Source organism: Falco punctatus (genome assembly GCF_963210335.1).
Source record: "Falco punctatus genome assembly, chromosome: 2".
Lineage (NCBI taxonomy): Eukaryota > Metazoa > Chordata > Aves > Falconiformes > Falconidae > Falco > Falco punctatus.
The window spans coordinates 49,450,204-49,468,162 of NC_137581.1; the positions used below are offsets into that span (position 1 = coordinate 49,450,204).

Here is a 17,959-nt window from a genome sequence, read left to right on the forward strand (position 1 = left end):
CGGGGGTACTCAAACTTTTTAAACAGGGGGTCGGTGCTCAGATTAAGTGGCAGGCAGTCATCTACGGCTGCTTGGTTTCCCCCCCAACCCCCGGTGGGGGATGGGGGGGGGGGTGCGGGCAGGGGTGTTCTGTAAACACCGGGGGCCAGATTGAGGACCCTGGGGGACTGTATCTGGCCCACGGGCCGTAGTTTGAGGACCCCTGCTCTAAATCATATCTCAAATCATCACTGTGTACTACCATTTTGGATGGTACCCAAAGTGCCACCTAGCTCTTCCTGCTTCCCTTCATGAAATTGCTGCTTATGATATTACTATGAGATGTCACCTAGAGCAGTGGCTAGGGAATTTGAGTAAGATGCAACCGCAGCTGGCAAGGTGGTGCAGAACACAGTGAGTAGAACCCCAGCCAAACACTAATATTCAGCACTCTGGAGTATGAGTTTGTAGCATCCAATTACTGACAAGCATATAAAGAGGCTCTATGGTATACAATCACAGAATTATAGAATATTTTAAGTTGGAAAAGACCCTTAAGATCATGAAGTCCAACTGTTAACCCAGGACTACCAAGACTACCACTAAACCATGTCCTTTAGCACCACATATATACGTTTTTTTTAATACCTCCAAGGAAGGTGACTCAACCACTTCACCGGGCAGCCTGTTCCAATAATTGACAGTCCTTTCAGCAAAAAAATTTTTCCTAATATCCAATCTAAATGTCCCCTGGTTCAACATGAGGCTGTTCCCTCTTGTCTGATCCCTTGTTGCCTGGGAGAAGAGACCAACACCCACCTCACTAAAACCTCTTGTCAGGTAGCTGTAGAGAGTGATAAGGTCTCCCCTGAGCCTCCTCCTCTCCAGGCCAAATAAACCCATTTCCCTCAGCCACTCCTCATAACACTTGTGCTCCAGACCCTTCACCAGCTTCACTGCCCTTCTCTGAACACACTCCAGCACCTCAATGTCTTGAGAGGCCAAAAACTGAACAGGGTATTTGAGGCGCAGCCTCACCAGTGCTGAGTAGAGGGGCAAAATCACTTCCCTAGACCTGCTGGCCACACTGTTTTGGGTACAAACCAAGATGCTGTTGGTCTTCTTGGCCACCTGGGCACACTGATGGCTCATGTTCAGCCAGTTATCAACCAGCACCCCCAGGTCCTCTTCTACTAGGCAGCTTTCAGCCACTCTTCCCCAAGCCTGTAGTATTGCATGGGGTTGTTTTGACCCAGGTGTGAGACCCAGCCCTAAGCCTTGTTGCACCTCATACAACTAGCCTTGGCCCATCAGTCCAATCTGTATAAATCCCTCTGTAGAGCCTTCCTACCCTTAGGCAGATTAACACTTCCACCCAGCCTGGTGTCATCTGCAAACTTGTTGAGGGTGCACTTGATCCCTTTATCCAGACCGTTTATAAAGATATTAAACACAACAGGCTCCAGTACTGAGCCCTGAGGAACACCACTTATGACTGGCCACCAACAGGATTTAACTCCATTCACTACCACTCTTTGGACTCAGCTGTCCAGCCAATTTTTTTTTTTTTACCCAGGAAAGAGTACTCCCATCCAAGCCATAAGCAGCCAGTTTCTCCAGGAGAATGCTGTGGGAAATGGTGTCAAAAGCTTTACTAAAGTCCAAGTAGACAACATCCACATCCTTTCCCTCACCCTCTAAGCAGGTCATCTTGTTGTAGAAGGAGATCGGGTTGGCCAGACAGGACCTGCCTTTCATAAAATCACCCTGATTGGGCCTGATCACCTGGTTGTGCTGTACATGCTGCATGATAGAGCTCAAGATGATCTGGTCCATAATCGTCCCTGGCACTAAGGTCAGACTGACAATCCTGTAGTTCCTTGATCCTCCTTCTAGATCTTCCTGTATATGGGGGTCTCATTTACTAAATTCCAGTCAGCTGGGACTTCCATGGTTAGACAGAACTGTTGGTAAATGACAGAAAGTGGCTTAGTGAGTACTACTTCCAGCTCCCTCTGTACCCTTGGGTGAATCCCATCTGGCCCCACAGACTGTGTATGTCTATATTGGTGCAGTCAATGACCATTTCCCCTTGGTTTATGGGGCTTCATTCTGCTCCCTGACCCTGTCTCCCAGCTCAGGGGGCTGAGTGCTCATAGATCAAGTGGTCTTACTATTAAAGACTGGAGCAAAGAAGGCATGAAGTACCTCAGTCTTTTCCTTATCCTTTGTCTCTATGTTTCCCCCTTGCATCCAATGAAAGGTGGAGTTTCTCCTTAGCCCTCCTTTTGTTGGTAACATATTCAGAGGAACATTTTTTATTGCCTTTTATTTATGACAGCAGCCAGATTAAGTTCTAACTGAGCTTTGGCCTTTCTAATTTTCTCCCTACATGACCTCACAACATCCTTGTCCTCCTGATTGCCTGCCCCTTCTTCCAAAGGTCATAAACTTTCCTTTTTTTCCCTTGAGTCCCAGCCAAAACTCTCTGTTCAACCAGGCCAGCCTTCCCCACCAGCTTGTCTTTCAGCACATGGGTTCAGCCTATTCCTGTGACTTTGAGATTTCCATCTTGAAGAATGTCCAGCCTTCTTGGACTCCTCTGATGTTCAGGACTGCCTCCCAAGGGACTCCGTCATCTAAGCAGACTGATGTCTGCCCTCCAGAAGTCCAAGGTAGCTGATCCATGCAGATCCTGCTCCTTACTTCTCCAATAATCAAATCCTCTTCATTTCATGATTGCTATACCCAAGATGGCCTCCAACCATCACATCACCCACAAGTCCTTCTCTGTTCACAGACAGCGGAACGCCTTCCCTAGTTGGCTCACTGACCAGCTGTGTCAGGAGGTTATCTTCCACACACTCCAGGAATCTCCTAGACTGTTTCCTCTTTGGTTGCATTTCCTGCAGACATCTGGTAAGTTGATGTTCCCCACAAGAACAAGGGCTAGTTATTGTGAGACTTCTCCCAGCTGCTTACAGAATATTTCATCTGCCTCTTCATCCCTGTTGTGTGGTCTATAACAGACTCCCACCATGATATCTACCTTGTTGTCCTTATCCCTGATTTAAGAACCATTACAAATTTATGAATTAATAATTGCCCATTAACACTCAACTCTATCATTACCATCATTAAGTTCCAGACAATCAAAACACTCCCTAACATACAGAGCTACCACCCTGCATCTCCTTCCTTGCTTGTTTCTTCTGATAGTTTATAGCCATCTATTGCAGCACTGCAGTTGTGCAAGTCATCCCACCACATTTCTGTGATGGCAACTATACCACAGTTTTCCTGCTGTGCAATGGCTTCCAGTTCCTCCTGCTTGTTACTCACACTGCATGCATTGGTGTAGATGCACTTCAGTCGGGCTATTGATCCCACTACCCTTTTAGGGCAAGAAGCCCTAATTCCTACATGACCATTCGCAAGCACTTCAATATTTCTAATTAGTTGCACAATTCTTTGTATAGTCATACTTTTAAAAAAAAGATAATTTATTCTGTCTTGTTCTGATCCACTTTTTTTCACTTCTTTCGTGTTGTCTCCTTTTTTTATCTATTTTTTAAGTATATTTGCAGCAAATTTGAAAGCCTAAAGTCCTATTCTTTGTTCTGTGAAAAGTGATCCCTTGCCCTGAGAATTTTCCATATATTTCTTTCCTCCGTTTTTCCTTCATAATAGATATCTTAGACCAACACCAATGGCGGATGGAATGGATCCTCTCTTTTAAATATATGATTTCTACCTTGTCTATTTCTGTATAAAAAGTTTCTGGGTTTGCTTTAAAGAATTTTCTTCACTAACTTACCTTTTCCATTTCTTTAACTTTGCAGAAGAGTAAGATTCTGCTCTTATTTGTCTTTTCTCTATTCCCTTTCTGCAATTCTTATGAAACATTCCTTTAAGCACTCATCATCTGTCATGGTTATTAAAACAAAACAAAGAAGAAAAATCCAGCTTCCACTTTAGACTTAACCCAAATCTTATTGAAGCTGATAGGAGCTACTTCACTGGCTATTTGCTATAGTTTTGTTAGATCTAACAAAATATAGTTTCACAGGGATCTGTTACACAGAGTCAATCAAACAGAACTGATTTCGTCTGTGAGAAGCCTTTTCTGGAACTGCAAAACTTAAGCTTTACAATTCACTGTATATTTCTACAGTAATTTATTGCTGTATATATATAAAGGGTGATTTCTCTATGAACTGTACTACAAAGAGTAACATATCTTCTTTACATTACCCACTTTATGTGTTAATAGTCTAATTCTTCAACTATATGGATATACGTTAAATACTATATAAAGTTTTATTTACTGTGTTGCCATACACTTTTCATTTAGTATTATTCTATTCTAATTTTACTATGAGCAAAGAATTGTTGTAGCAATTCCAGTAAGAGGATATTATTTACATTCAGTTTACCATAGATATTTGACACAACATTAAATATCAACACAAGTTGTAAGCATTGTGCAGCATTGAAAGAGACTGAAATGACTGCTTTTTCACTAACAAGACATAAACTGTGTTAAAAGTCAATTTGATATGGTCAGTTCTCCATTGTATGAAGTATAGCCACAGAATTAAATCAGCCTGCTAATACTGAAACTGGTGAATGCACTGCAGTTATGGGTCTACTATAGCTGTCATTGAGTTGACATTTGTTATCCTTCTCAAACACAACCTTGACCGAGCAGAATTGCTCAGATGTGTCCATACTGCATCCTTTAAGAAGAGATCATTACGTTGGCACAAGGATGAACCCAGTGTAGCATTAATACTGTGCTGCTCTCAGGATAATAGCTGTAAATACAGGTGACCACAGTGCAAGAACTTTTACTGTGTTTTCAGCCTTCAAGTAATGTTGCATGGAGATTATTTTTGTCCAGCAGAAGTTAATAACTAGGCCCTTACTGAATGCAAAATAACTAAAAGGGCTTCCAAGCCCAAGTGTAACCAGAAAGCAGCACAGCTGCATTTTTATAGCCCTGTGATCAAGCTATTAATGAGTGAGCTCACTATGTTTTTTTCTGTGAAGCAGTTAATAAGATACACCTCACACAAATCATTTAAATATTATTATTGTAGGCTTAACATAAGGAGTGGAAGTATGCATTGAGTTAGAAATTATTAATAATAGAGACAGAAAAAATAGTAAAAATTAATTCAGAAAGTAGAATAAAACAATTGTAAGATAGCAAGTATTTTATAATGTACAGAAATCTGTGATCTCTTTTGATGAGTTGCATGGTCTAGGAGTTGTGAATTAAGGCTCCACCCATGCCAGTTTTCTGTATGGATCCAACATGACCTTTGGCTTCCCAGAAACTCCCTATGATCTTAAAATCAACAGATGAGAATTCAAATAGGTGATCCGTCCATCCTTCTGGTAATATCACCCATTTCCCCTTGAATGTAAAGAGGCCCATCTGTTTTATAGGAATCTGTATTCTGAGCTCTTAGTAGGTTGAAATTTTCATGTTCCCGTCCTGGAGTTAGGGCATGTAGTGGGAAACTATGGGTTCATTTACTACTTCTACCCATAAAACGGCAAGAACAGGCTGGCTTCCACTGAACCAAGTGTCTTACAATATAGGAAAGCACAAATTAGTTTTCCTCCATTTTTAGATGGACTATACAGAATATGCAGTTCTGAGCAAAAGAAAATAGCAAACATTTTGAATCTGTTATCAGGATAAATTTTAGCAAAACAGTGTATAACGTGGGAACAAGTGTCAAAGTGTATCTGATCATTTGTTAGTAAAGCCTAGCTATGAAAGCATAGGCATAGAGATCTTCATTGGTTGTATCTTGCTAAAATTAATAGCTTCCTAATTATATGTTTGCCCAATTTGTGTTGTAGTGTAAAAGCCTTCTGATTACATACATTTTGTTAATAATGGATCGTGATGTGGTTTTGGACAAATCCTTGACTTAAAGGTCTTTAAAATATCTGTTGTATGGAAGACACATTAAAAGAAAATTATCACAGCTACAGCATGTTATGATGTATAGTGCAAGTTTATATAATTACAGATGTTGAGTGTTCAAGCCACACTCACTGTATACTCCTAAAACTTATGATTTAAAAGAAACATTAAACACATTGAAATAAACAAAAGAAAACAATCTTCTCTTCCAACAAAGAAAAATAAATTTTCAAAATTGAAATCTGATGCTTTTTGGTTGATGAGTTTGGGGGTTTTTTGGTAGTACTGACAGCAAAATAATATACTGGGTATTTCTAGGATAATATAAATTTTACAAGATAACTCTCTGATCACTACCTTATATATGATATGCATCATTCAAAGTAAAGGATGAGCTATTAATTTTATTTTCTGCACTGTTTTTACCCCACAATAAAAGAAACAAAAAAGTAAGTAATATTTAAAATAGAACCCTTACAAAAAATAGGTGCATGGCTTCATGTATGAACATTATCCACTTTAAATCTCTTACTGAGGTTCTAGATGTCATTATGACAGTACAATTGCAATTATGGCTAAATTCCAAGTGATTTCTTCTCTACATTTCATTCTTTTCCTTTTAGTAGTAGTTAAGTACAGTATTTCTTTTTGAACAGTGTCAAAGGAACAAGAAGAGTTGCTATAAGTACATAGGAGAAAAAAGGAAGACTGGGGAAAATGTGGGTCCATTGCTCAACAAAATGGGGGATATGGTTACACAGGACATAGAAAAGGCTGAGGTACTGAATATCTTCTTTGCTGATCCTTATGGGCAAGACCAGCCTTCAGGAATCATAGATCCCAGAGACCAGGGCAAATACTAGAACAAGAATGACGTACCCCTGGTGGAAGAGGATCAGGTCAGGGAATACTTAAGCATCCTGGACATACATAAATCCATGGGCCACACAAACCCAATACAGATGTACCCATTAGTTTTGAGGGAGCTGGCAGATGTCATTCTGAGGCCAGTCTCAAACAATCTTTAATGGATCACAGTCATTGAGAGAAATGCCCAAACACTGGAGGAAAGCAAATGCTACTCCTATCTTCAAGCAGGACAAAAAGGAGGACCCAGAGAACTACAGGACAATCAGCCTTACTTCTATCCCTTGGAAGGTGGTAAAGCAGCTAACCTGGGAAACCATTTCCAGGCACATTAAGGACAAGAAAGTCTTCAGGCACAGTCAGTATGGCTTCACTAAGGGGAAGTCATGCTTGACTAACTTCATAAACTTCTATGATGGAATGACTGGCCTGGTAGGTGAGGTGAGAGCAGTGAATATCATCTACCTGGGCTTCAGTAAGGCCTTTGACTCCATCTACTGCAAAATTCTTATAGAGAAGGGATGATGTATGGGTTGGGTGAGCATGCAGCATGGTGCATTGAAAATGGGCCAAATGGCTAGGCCCAGAAGGTGGTAATCAGTGGAACAAAGTCTAGTTGGATGCCAGTAATAAGTGGCGTACACAGGAGTCAATACTGGGTCCAGTCCTGCTTAACTACTTCATTAAAGATCTGGATATATGAAACCCAATTGGGAGGGCTGTCTGCTATGCCAGAACATTGTGCTGACTTCCAGAGACACCTTGAAAGGCTAGAAAAATGGGCCAACAGGAACCTTATGAACATGCAATGTGCCTTTGCAGCAATAAAGGTTAATGGCATCCTGAGCTGCATTAGACAAAATATTGCCAGCAGGTTGACAGAAGTTATTCTTCCCCTTTATTCAGCACTGGTGAGACCACACTTTGAGTCCTGTGTCTGGTTCTAGGCTCCTCGGTACAAGACAGACACGGACATCCTCAAGAGTCCAATGAAGGACCACAAAGATGATGAAGGGACTGGAGCATCTCCTCTATGAGGAAAGGCTGAAAGAGTTGGGACTGTTTAGCCTTGAAAAGGGAAGACCTGGGGGGATCTTATCAATGTCTATAAGTACCTGAAGGGAAGGTACAAAGAAGACTGAGCTGAGCTCTTTTCAGTGGTACCCAGTGAGAGGACAAGAGGAAATAGGTACAAGCTGAAACACGGCATGGTACATCGGAGCATCAGGAAACACTTTTTAACCACTAGGGAAACTGAGCACTGGCACAGGTTGCCCAGAGAGGTTGTGGAGTCTTCATCCTAGGAGATATTCAAAAGTTGTCTAGACATGGTCAGGGCAATTGGGTCTAGATGACCCTTCTGGAGCAGGCAGGGCTTGGACCAGATGACCTTCAGAGGTTACTTCAAACTTCAGCTTTTCTTTGATTCTGTGTAATATTATGAACCTTTCATTTTCACCTTAACACCTATACAGCTTCATTCATTTTAAATTGCCTTTTATTAAGGAACATGACTTAAGAATTATAGAAGCATTTTGTTGCTGTTTAATTAACTTCGATTGGAAAGAAATAGCACAGAATCATAACACATGGTTATTACAGAGTGTATCCTTATGTACTTTTAAGGGATTTGATTCACTGAAGTGACGAATGAAATCCAGCAGATAACTAAAAAATTGCCCATAGCTTCATAGCAGTACACAGCATCACAGATTCTTAGAATCTTAGAATGCTTTGGGTTGGAAGGGACACTAAAGATAATCTAGTTCCAACTCCCCTGCCATGGCCAAGAACACCTTCCGCTAGATCAGATGGCTTAAACCCCCATCTAGCCTGGCCTCCAACACTGCCAGGGATAGGGCATCCCCAATTTTGCTGGGAAACCTCTTCCACGGTCTCACCACCCCTCTCACAGCACTTTCCAAACTAGGTGGCTGCAACAAGGCTTTCACCACCCCATACCAGGTAAACTTCTATAAATAGATCCCATGCCTTGCTCCTGCATCTCCACCAATCCCCCCACAAGGCTTCAAAAGTTCATCTACTGTCTGTACCATTTCTCCATCCTTCTGAGGCCAGTCCACCAGCTTCTCATGTCTGCTGCACCCAAATTCTTCCTTCTCCAGGCTTCTCTCCCAGCCAGCCTCTCATTATCCATGTCGCCTTCTTCTCCCGGGGCCTCCTTGTATCTCTTACATCTGAGGAGCTCACTCTCTCTTCCCTCTGCTTCTTCCAGGTCTCTCTTCATCTGGTGCTCCTCTTCATACAGTCCTTCTCTTCCATTTCCCTTAGAGCTATTTAACTACTTAGCAGGTACCAGCCACAGCTGCATCTTAACGACATCAACCAACCCACCATCCCTGAAGCCAGCCCACAGCTGTATATTACCAATGTTAATTAACCCAGATTCATTCCTCTATAATTCCTCTACACACCCCCACAGTAAAGAATTTCTTCCTAATACCTAATCAAAATCTACCTTCTCTCAGTTTAAAACTGTTACCCCTCATCCTATTGCTACACTCCCTGATAAAGAGAAACACTCCCCATCTTTCCTGTAGGGCCCCTTTAGATACTGGAAGGATGTTTACGGTCTCCCCAGAGCCTTCTCTTCTCTAGGCTAAGCGACATCAACTGGCTCAGCCTGTCCTCAGAGGAGAGGTGCTCCAGCACCCTGGACGTCTTTGTGGCCCTCCTCTCGACCCACTTGAGTAGGTCCATGTCTTTCTTATGCTGGAGGCCTCGGAGCTGAGCACAGTACTTCAGCTGAGGTCTCACAAGAGCAGAGCAGAGGGGAAGAATCACCTCCCTCGACCTGATGGCCAAACTTCTTTTGCTGCAGCCCAGGATATGATTGGCTTTCTGGGCTGCAAGTGCACATTGCTCGCTTACATTCAGGTTTTCATCTACCAGTACCCCCAAGTCCTTCTCCGCAGGGCTGCTCTCAACCCACTCATCGCCCAGCCTGTATCCGTGTTTAGGATTGCCCCAACCCAGGTGCAGAACCTTGCACTTGGCCCTGTTGAACTTCACGAGGTTCACACAGGCTTACCTCTCTAGCCTGTCAAGGTCCCTCTGGATGGCACTCCTTCTCTCAAGCATATCAGCTGCAGCACTCCACCTGGTGTCATCCGCAGATTTCCTGTGAGTGCACTCAATCCCACTGTCCATGTCCCCAACGAAGATGTTAAATAATGCTGGTCCCAATAGGGACCCTGGAGGGACACCACTCATCACTGGTCTCCACCTGGACATTGAGCTGTTGAGCTCAGTTCTTTGAGTGTGACCATCCAGCCAATTCCTTATGCACCAAGTGGCCCAGCCATCAAATCCGTGTGTCTCCATTTTAGAGACAAGAATGTTGTGTGGGACAGTGCCCAATGATTTGCACATATATTACACCTAAGTGTTTTGTAGAAATCACTACAGAACGTTAAATGTTATTTAAAGGTGAAAATTTAAAATAAATAAATAAATAAATAAAAAGAATGTTTTCTCACATACAGCTGGCATAAACCCTTCTCATAAAATCAAATGTTTTGGGTTTTCTTTAAAGTCCTTAAAAAACATTGTTGATACAAAATTTTGAATGCAGTTTTATAACTTTCCTTGGTTTGCTCGTCTATAATACTAGATGTAGTTCTTGTCTTTCCATCTCTGAAGAACAATTTGAACTGACAAATGTTCAGAGAAGAACAAAAACTTGTCCAAAACCAGGGAACAGCACCTGAATGATAGTATAGTGTGATTCTTTTGCATAAAAAAAAAAAAAAATAAAAATAATATAGTAGAATTTTATAAAATAATGAATGGCATAAAGGTTGTGGACAGGGAAAAAATTTATTATCTTTTCTTAGAGGATGTAAGAAGTTATTAAGATTTAGGTGCACAGCAAGTACAGGAAGTCATTACTCATACAAGAGAGAAACTCCTTGCTAAAAGATGTTGTGGATACAAAGAATTTATTTGGTTTCAGAGGCATTGAATAAGTACTTAAAGTGACCTCTGCTGAGACCTTCTCAATAGATACAACCAATCAGCCTCAAGACTCCCCATGAGGTGAAAATAATGTAAGGCAGGAAGAGTATTCACTATGATATGCTCTTGCCTGATCATTGCTCTTCCTTAGGAATCTGTTTATGGTTACTGTTTGAGATGGACACTGATCTGGGAAATAGTATCTGAACAGGTAAATCTGATCTTTTGCTCCTTTTTCTCAGGTTAGAAATTATTTTTTAAACATACATTAAAAAATCACATTGAATGGGATAACAGCTATTTTGATACAAGGAAATTGAGATTTACAGCTGCTGATTTATCTTAAATTCTGAGATAAATATGTCAATCACTAAAAGCTAATGGAAAAAATAGAATATCTCATTTGTAGAGTATGTCTTTTGGAGAAAGAATGTGAAAGCCAAAATCATACACACACAAAAATCCAATTAAACATAACTAAGCACTGTCTCTTTTTTATTTTCCCTTATGCTGATATTTACTATCTGTACTTTGTAGCTGGCCTTTAATGTGAAATATATATATCAAGTTAATCAGTGGCACGTATATTTATGTATTTCAAAGTTTTCATCATAAGAAATTAAGTACCTGTAGGCTTTGCCACAGAGTGGTCCTGCATTGAGATCACTGGTGTTTGGAGGACAATTCAGCTCAGAAGTCTCTGTGGTAGTTTAGCAAATGGTTTATTTTGCAATTTAGACTATTTCTTGCTTTTCACTTTCTTCATTGTGACATGGAATTAGAAGATATTGTGACCTCTTCTAGAAAACGGGAATACTTTGACGTAGCAGACCACCTAGAATCTATGTTGTGTTGGGAAGTCATTAGTTCAACATCAGTATGATAAAAATATGAGTTTTCTGATGTTGAAACTCTCTGTTATAATTGACTTTTAACATCAGTATCCTGCTGATATTGTTTGTTACTGTGCATTTTTAGACAACTGGTACTAAAAATCACTATACTGTATTACAGAGTGCTGCAAATGAAGTCTCAGATCTTCAAATAACCAGACTACTGCTCATACGCTTACCAGTCACATCTGCATACAGCATCATGCATGGACTAAGTCTATTTTTCAGACAGTGGGAGCTGTACATAATAAGGAGTATGCATGGGTTTATGCATACCCTCTTGCAAATATAGTTTCTGTTTGCATCCCTTTGTGGGATTTGATCCCAGAGTCATAACTGCATTTCAGTTTTCTAAATGTCAGACATTAACTTATTTTTAGATACCAAGTATAAGGGGGAGAAAAAAGTGTGTAACAGCAGAATTATTTTTTTGAAGCTCATATAATCTAAAAATGGACACACAATTTGCATGCCAATTTTTAGCCCAAAGCAAAATTTCATGGATAATTTATAGAGCCCTAGAAATACTAGGATTATAATGGCAGCAGTGAAATGTTTCTAAGTACAGCAGTACAGACAATAACCAATTACCATACAGCTTTACTACTTCAACACAAAATAAATGCTCTACAACAATGAAATTTGAAAATGTCAAGGCAGATTACTATGAATCCAAATGCAGCTTTCAGATAATGTTGTAAACTATAAAGTCCTTTTCTTAATTGTGATAATTTGTAAAAAAATAAAGAATTTTTCAGGAAGCTATGGTGTAGCCATTCACAGAGCTTTCAAAGTTCTAAATAAAAAATACAAGTTAAATGACTTTCTGTTATCTATCATATTTGCTGGAGAAGCAAAAAAAAGCTAAGTCTGAAATTATTGTTTCAAACTCACTAAGTGAGCAGCAGAACCCTTTATTGACAAAGTCCTATATTTCTGTTGTCTACAGGGACTGCGGCCTCATAAGCAAATTAAAATAAATTACACATAATGTGATAATTAAAATATACACATTCAAAAGTCAACATCTGCATAATTACAAGGAATTAAATTCCCTTAAGATTTCAAGGAGAATCAATGCTACATAATTGACTACTATTCATCAATCCAACTTCATAACATTAAGTATAAATCTGTGCTCTTCCAGACATTATTTTCTTACGTAACCAAAGGTAAAACAGATATGTAACCATCATTTTCCCATTGTATTTATGAGCACAGCAGAAATGGAGATAGAATCACTCCTGTTGGCATACATAGCAAGATGACACTCAAAGAAAACCATCTAATTCAAGGTTGTAATACCCTAGGAAAACACACTCTTGTCTGCAATACCTTAAAGTTCAGATGAAAATATGAAAGTGCACAGTGATTAAAGTAAAAAAAGTGTCTATGTTCTGAACCTTCATGTATGGACTTACACAAGTCCATACAAGAAGCAAGACCTGGCGTGCTTAGTCCCCACAGTTTGTGTCTCCTGGTATGGCACATTGGTTTGTACTTTGTGAGTGTTCAAAAGGCCTGAACAAATGTCCACACATGACTGGGCAGCACAAACATAATGAGTATAATAAAGCCAAAGACAATCTGATACAGCAGAAAAGGTAGTAGAATTCAGTTTCATAAATACATGTAGTTTGTAATAGAACTACTGCTACCATTTATAAAACATTGCTATAACAAAAATGACTAAATTATTTACATAACTTTAGAAAATTGGCTCTTTTTGATTTATTCACTGTACAATGAACAATATCTAAGGATTATTTTATTGTTTATGAAGTAATAGAATTAAACTCAGTGTTTACCCAATGAAACTTTATTAATTTAAATTTATCTATTTGTAACTGCAACAGTCCGAAATCAAATCTATATTCTAAATGATAGAAATACCAGTAAGGACACCACCAGAGCATGCTCACTTTACTTTCAGAATGACTGACTGGTTAGATCATTGTCACCAGCATGTATAGACAAACTCAAAAAAAAGAAAAAAAAAGAAAACCACACCAAAGAAGAGAGAAGAGAGAAGAAGAGAGAAGGAGGAGAAGGTAACAGGTAGCTCGTAGCACTCTTGCTAAACCATTCTATAGCGCCTTCTTGAGCAAACTGACGCCAGTATTCAACTGGGCAACTATAGGAGAAAATTTGTATCTTCATATGGAAAGTTTTCTTTATGGTTTGAAAATTACTAAAAGAGCAAATATAGGTGGAAACTAAGGTAATTTAGAGTGAATCTTTAAAACCTAAAGAACCGAGCCTACAGATTCAGTGATGTTAATATTCACTAGAGTTATCACTACAGCAGAAGAAAAGCAGAAAAATAGCATCTAGACGAAACAAGTCTGTGTTTCTAGGAGTTACTTATATTTCTGGAACATAATCCATGACAAGTTCTTCAGCTGTTTCTTTTAATACAACACTTTTAGAATGTTGTATTATTTTTAACCAAATAATGGTAATTTAAGAAACAAAATTACAAAAAAAGTAAGTTAATAACATGTTGTATTTAAATGGCTTTGAAACATAATAAAACTTAGATTAATTTTTATTCAAATGTAATTCAGGAAAAAATATTTTTTATTTGGTTAGTATCAGACTTTTTCTAATATGGAGCTAACCCTGGATCATCCACAGGCTTTGAGAAAAAATTCAGGGAGAGCTATTTGCTTCCAGCATAGTAGTTCATAATATATCAGTTCAAGGAGAGGAAATGGGAAGAATCAGGGAGATAGCAGGATACCTGTTGGGGAATTTTTATTGTACCCCCTGAGGCAAATTAAGCATGTTTGTCCTTAAACATATATTAAAACAAGACAAAACAGCATATTGTGCAGTCCTACTGCCATAAGCAAGAAGTCTGCAGAGGTGTGACATGAGCCAATTCCTTGTACACACTTAAGCCATCACTGAGCTGTGAGTGTTGCATGAGGAGCCTCATCCTGGCCTCGGGTCCACCCTGTAGCAGGAGCTCTGATGCCCAGAGATGGCCCCTGAGCACTCCCAGCATGGCTACAACGAGGTTTTGGGGCTATTCCTTGTCATCAAGGGAAACTTCCCTTCTTCAGGAGTCCAGTCTCTGGCATTCCTGTCAGCCAGTTTAACCCCTTCTGCAGTTAGGCCTCCTTGTTCTCCATGCCAGACCACTCCTCAGTCACAAATTGCCACTGCTGAGCAGTTATAATTTGAATTTCCTTTCCATGTATCCTGTGGTATAATTTAGGAGTAAGAAAGGAAGAAAATGGAAAGTGTAGAAGAGAAAGTGAAAATAAAAGAGTATAATGCAAAAGGACAGAATAATGGACAGGAATACTCTTAGTGTTGGAAATTAAACATAAAACAGGAAAAAAGATGGATGAGGGTAAGAGATTTCTTGTCTGCTGTTACTGAATTACAGACCTTCACATACTAGATTGATATATACTATATGATAGTTTACATTTATGTCCATACTTACTATGCATATTGAGGAGGAATTTTGTCACAATTTTGAAGAATTGTAAACTTAATTGTGCTCTGAAGATAAGGGGACTGAAACGTGTCCAAGCCTGATACCAGACTAGACTTTTATTCTTACTGCTGTTATGTGTTAGCTGAGTCTCATAGAAATAAATAATTGGGAAGAAACCTCAAACAGTATATTAGTTGGGTGGATTGTTTCTGTAAGATTTCATAACAGGAGTCTAAAAACAAAAGCACTTGAATGAAGGCAATATGACCAAGTGCTTCAAGAAAAAAAACTATAGAAAGGACTGTTAGAAAGAGGTTAAGATAGTGAGTTGTCCAGATCACACACTATTTTGTCTCACAGTGGCAATCACAGATGCTATTAAGTATGTGAGCCTGTCTACTTCCTGCAATCTTTTCCTCTCATACTGCTCCAGCATGCATAGTTGTACTAGGAATAATAGAAGCTATATTCCTGCCTAGTCCTTTTGGTACTCATTTACAGATCTTTAGCCTATATATTTGTCTAATTAATTTCTGAACTAGCTGATCATATCTGCCTGCCATGCCTGCTGTGTCATTTACCAAAATTCAGTACCTGCTTGTGAAAAAATACTTGATTTCACCTGCTCTAAACAGATATAACAGATTTTGAGTCTCACCTACTTCTTGTGTTGTCATGTGGTGAACAGCCACTTCTTCCACACTGGCTGAGTACTGCTGTCAGTTACAAACCATCTCAGTTTTTATTTAGTTCCTGGTTGTCCTACAGACCTGCCCAGGACAAAGCAGTTCTGGAGACAACTGGAGTTAAGGTAAGTGTGAACACCTGTAGAAGAATGAAGCTGGGTTAATTATCATTGATAATATACAGCTGTGGTTGGCTTCAGGGGTAGCAGGTTGGACGATGTAGATAAGGTGCAGCTGTGGCTGGTTCTGTTAAGTGGTTGGGCTGCCAATGAAGAGGGAGCAGCCGAGGAAAAGAGTGGAGGAAGAAGCAAAGAGAAGAGAGCCTGTTTTGCTTGTGCCCTGGATGAGGAGAGACTAGGAGAAGGCAGCAGAGGGACTGATGTGAAGAGTATGCTGGTATGTGATGGTAAAAGACCTTGTTGCAGCAGGCTAGTTTGGAGAGTGCTGTGACAAGCACAAATTAGATGGTTACCCTTGGCCTTGGATCCTAGGATTAGGTCTTTTTTTCTGCTTTTACTTTTTTATGGAGACACAGCCCTCCATGTACAAACAAATGCTACAGTTAGTTGTCAAAGTTTTCACTGTTTTCTTCACAATTCCTTACCAAGTACTGTAGATAGCTTACTGAAATAGCTGTCGGGAGTTCACATTATTTGGTACTTAAATACCTACTTTCCTTTTATAATGGAAGGAGGTCGATGACTTTGTTTTTCAATGGCCTTTTCATCTAAGCAGTTGTCATGGTGGTCATTGCTCTGCCAGAATCACCTTTCATTTGATCTGCCTCTTAGGCCAGATTATAAAAAATATTATGATGCCTAATGTGACTTGAAATGTCTTGTCCTTACTTTCTAATAGAGTTTGGAAACTAAAAAGACTGAAATAGTTGATATTTAGCTGAGACAAGTTAGAAAGATATGGGGGGGTGGGAAGACAATAAATTGGTGTCTGTATTTGAAACAATCATTTTCTATTTGACATGAAGAGTCAAAGACAGATACAGCTTCTAGGTTTTTGATTATATCTGTAATCTATATTTGTATAAGTAATGACATTTTTTTTCTGAGCACTTTCCATTTTTCTATCATTTTCAGTGTGCTCCTTGCCCCTCAATTGTCTTAATACAATTCATTCTTTAGAAGTTGTACAAAGCTTGAAACAATGTCATCATTCTATTGTTTTGCTGTATCATGTGCAGGAATGCTTAATTACTTCTCTCTGGAGCTTGCATCAGATTTCTTACAAACCACCCGTCATGCAGTGAGCTGCCTTGAGAAAGATGAGCCCACACAGTTAATTTTTAGATTAAAATATTTGGGAGTTGGCAAAAAAGTGTTATTGATGGAGTTGTATAACCTGGAATTTATCTGATGTTGACATAGAGTCAGTCTTTTAATTTGCATCCCTATTCACAATTTCATAAAAGAGACCATGTGGTGAAAACCTTTAAGATAGCCCAGCACCTCTGAGTTTTATGAGGCTTGTTCCCCACCCTGACCCCCTCCACCCCCTAAATAAAAAGTCTGGGACAAATGGCAAAACTGGAACTGCTGTTGCTTCTAGATCTATGGCTAAAATTCAGAAGTCACTGGCCAATAATGTTAACCATAGTGCTCACACAGTGCTTTTATGAGTGCTCACTCTAGCAAAAAAAGGTTTTTCTATTTTTCTTTTAGTGTATAAAATTGGATTAAATCCAGCTTCTATTAAAAGCTGTCAGACATGAAGCACAAATTCTCAAGACTTGGTATTGAGCCAAATTAGATGGTTCATCACTTTCTCACTTGCATTACTCATATGAAAGAAAAATACCACAGCCAAATAGAAAAGTATGCAGAAAACATTCAGCAAATTGTGACAACATGATGATATAGAAGTAATTTCAAGGTTAAATGTTCCTCATCATGAATGTTCTGTTTATATGGGGTTTAGGCAGTTTTATTTTAGTTTTAAAAGCCTAGGAATAAACAAATTATTAATTCTTATAGAAAATATACTAAAGCTTTATGGGCATCCACTTGCTTGAAAAAGGGGGACAAATGGTATCTAAGGTGTCCAGCACAGATCTATACATTTAATTACAGGTATCCATTTTTTGTGAGGTGAATCACACACTACTTAAGAACATTCACCCTTTTCATTAAGGGTTATAGGAGCTTCC

The 17,959-nt window shown here is 39.4% G+C and overlaps 1 long non-coding RNA gene across 1 annotated transcript in view; it reads left to right on the plus strand.

The window, feature by feature from the left end:
- Window positions 1–17,736, plus strand: part of LOC308058735 — a 193,062-nt gene extending 175,326 nt beyond the window's left edge. The window contains exons 2-3 of the long non-coding RNA XR_013925941.1: window positions 9,027–10,577; window positions 10,622–17,736. This is a non-coding gene — a long non-coding RNA (uncharacterized lncRNA). The remainder of the gene's footprint in view (window positions 1–9,026; window positions 10,578–10,621) is intronic.
- The last annotated feature ends 223 nt before the right edge of the window (window positions 17,737–17,959 follow it).